Source organism: Fukomys damarensis, unplaced genomic scaffold (genome assembly GCF_012274545.1).
Source record: "Fukomys damarensis isolate Sample0158 unplaced genomic scaffold, DMR_v1.0_HiC HiC_scaffold_24, whole genome shotgun sequence".
Lineage (NCBI taxonomy): Eukaryota > Metazoa > Chordata > Mammalia > Rodentia > Bathyergidae > Fukomys > Fukomys damarensis.
The window spans coordinates 28,412,203-28,415,729 of NW_022900936.1; positions in this window are offsets into that span (position 1 = coordinate 28,412,203).

The following is a 3,527-nucleotide window of genomic DNA, read 5'->3' on the forward strand; positions in this document are numbered from 1 at the left end:
GAGACCTTTGGGGAAAATGAATGACCTTCCATTTCCCTATTTATAACTCCAAGTTCAAGGACATAAATAGGCCACAGAGAAATCGAGATGTTTATTTTCTTTAAGGGGCCATTTCGCTGTACATGGGGACAAAGAACTTTCAAATCACAGCCAAGAAAACCACTTGGCAGAAAGATGCAGCAGAATTGAAAGATTCAGATGGAAGCATTAGATTGATTTGGTTGTCTTTACATTTTGTGAAAAAATGTTTTCTTTTTGTCACTGAATCAACCACTCCGTAAAATGGTAAAATTTGCCAATCAAAATGGTATTTGGGATTGGAGAAGTGGTCTTTTTCTTTGTTCCAATCCCAGATCACAAATGGTTAAAGCCACTATGCTATAGTAGGAAAGCTCCCCAAAATTCAGAGTTTGCACATCAATCAAGTTTTCTTTAAAGAGTCTTCTACGTGATACACACTAGTTAGTACCTGCATCTTATAGGTGCATGATTATTTAAAGAATCTAGAATCATCTTTCTTGATAAGACATTCAGCTAACACTTAATGTATTCATTATTCTGGGCTTATACTTTAATAAGTTGTTTTTGGGTGGATGATAAATAATTTTCTTTGTTAATTCCTTACAAAGATTTTGAAGATTTTAAAAAAGTGACTTCATTCAATGAAAAGGACAAATCATAATTTTCTATATAATTAGGATTTCTTTAATTTGAAGACAGGTAAATTAATGCATGTAGATTATAATACTAATGCAAGTAATAAATCTTTTTTTTTTTTTATAATAGAGATTGCACTCAGGACCTTGTGCTTTTTATTATGGGTAACTACCCAATTAGAATTCCAAATCTGATCTGAAAAATATGAGCAGCTAGATAGTCATGTACATGACTGAACCTCTTTAGAGAGCCTGGCCATAACATTCATAAAAAAAGATGTCTGAAAATATTCTGGCAGTGTTCAGCTTTTTATTAAAAGCAGAGATATTTTGTGTTTATTCATGTTATTCTGTTGTTCTCAAAAAAAAGTGACTCATGATCATATGTAATTGGTAAACAGATGGAGAGAAAGATTATGCACTTTTGTGTGTGTATGACTTTTCTTTTCAAAGGAGAAAAAGGTAATTTTTTCCCCCAATTTAGTTAAAAAGAACAATGAAACAGTTGTAGCCAATTTTATGCTTTGGAATGACATTTTTTTAAAATTAGAAATGGATGAAGCATGATAATAATAACAACAACAACAACAATAATAATGCTTGTACTATACTCACTCTATGTAGATCATAGCTAGAATTTTTAAAAATTATTTTGAGAATCCAAAACAAGAGTTTGCATATTTAGGATCCCTATCTCTTAGTTTGTAAATGTGTAAATCAGAGTTTCAGAATGTATTAACTTTGTAAATGTAGTTTAGAGATATAGCAAAAGCTAATATTCAAAATAAAATATTTGCAATTAAATATATAGGAAAAACTTTTTAAAAATTGGACCAGGTCTCTGCGCCTATGCATGTACATGTCCATGCAGCTGTACCCCACCCCCAGACAAATTTCATTACGGTTGTATTTCTCAGAACCTTTTAAATGTTAATGCATATTGTGAAAATATATATATATATAAAATATATGGCAATGATATATATCTATACTTTATATTTTTGTATATAGCATACACAAATGTTTATGTGTATATATACACAGGTATACCAGTTTTCAAAGGCATTTCAATACAGAATTATTTTTTGTCCTTATGATATCTTAGCAAGCAAAGTCCTGTAAAACCCCCTTCATTGTACTGAAATGTCCCTCACAAATTAAGTTTTTGAAGTTGCCATTGTGTACTGATATTCACTAATGAGTACACTAAATGTTTTCTAATTGGCTTGATAACGTTAGTCAGTTTTGAATTATGTACTGGTTTCTATCTATATTCTGGTTAACCTTTTTTTTCTGTTCATACTGTAGAAGTTCAGAGTAAAATAGGCTTTAATTTTAACAGAGAAATCTTTATTAGCAGGAGGAAAAGCGCTCTATTCCTACCTTGAAATTATATCAAATTGTAATACTAGATAATAAACTACCTAGACTCTTCATAAAATACATCACTGTGAGAATAATATTCATCATCATTATTTCTTCAGGAAGAGAATTGGCTTTTGGGTATTCTTCGACTAATCCCATCTGCCACTGCAAAATTTGGAGTTTGAAGAAAATGCATTAAAATTTCCTGGATCACATCCCTAGATAATGAAGAACTTCATTAAATATAGAAAGCTTTCTAGAGCCTCACCTCTCACTGATTTAATATATACAAGCTTGCACTACATAGGAAAATTATATTTATATTTTCCAGTCCATAAAGTTTCCTAACAGTTTTTGTTTTTTTAAAATTAATTAATATTATCGATACATTTAAGATATACAATATAATGACATTCATTATTGGAAATTTGCACCTTTACATAGGCCATCTTGGTTTTAATTTTTTCCCATACCCCTTCCTTCGCTTCAACCCCTCTGCCCCTCCCTATATGCAAAGACTTTGTTTCCAGTTTTGCTTTTTCTCATGTTAATTCCCTTCCCATTTTTGTCACCCTCTACCCAGCAGTGGACAGGGATTAAGCTCCCTATTTGGATTCAACTCCTTTCTGTGCCTGATTTCAATTAAAAAGAAACAATAGCAATAACAACAATGACACAAAACTTTCCAAAGCCAGTTTTCTCAAGTAATGTTAGCTTGCAACCTCTGCAAAAAAGCAAAGATTTTTCCATCTGAATGCTATCCTGACATGAGCGCTGGTGTTTTTGCAGGATGACCATGTTAAGCAGGCAAGGGTAGACCTGTTGAAGAATAAAATAGAAATCTGCATAAGTCTACTACGCCCAGATTGTGTAGTGGCAGTAGTGCATAGCTATGATTAAAGTGAGACAGTGAGGCCAAGCAAAGTGCTTTTCTGTCTGTCTGCAAGTCTAGCTTTAGTTATAAAGCCAAGGAAAGAGACAGATATATTTCTGGAGGATCTAAGGATCTTAGGATGTATGTTTTCTACTCATTGGAACTATTGGCAAAGTTCAATCCTTAGAAGTTGTATCACTGAGGTCCCCGTTTTCTTACAGGTTGTAAAAAAAGATCAGTCACACCATGTAAAGATTGCGATATTCTTTGGTTTTTGCTCCCCTTGTTCCATTTTCAAAGACAGCAAAATAGATGAAACCTTCTCACATTAGATTTCTCTGACTTTTCTGCCATCTTTCATGCTTTGAAGAGTTCATGTGATTAGACTGGAACACCCAAATAATCTGGGAAGTTATCATCATTTTAAATGCTTTAACCCTAGTGATATCTGTAAAGTCCCTTTTCTGATGTAAGGTAAATCTTCATAGGTTGAGGGGTTTAGGTCATAGATATCTTTGGGGAAGGGGGATTATTTTGCCAATGACAGACAATAAATGTGAGATTATCTTAACTAATTTTTGTTCAGAAAATGTACATTAGAACAAGTACATGGGATTGAAGTAAAATCACAG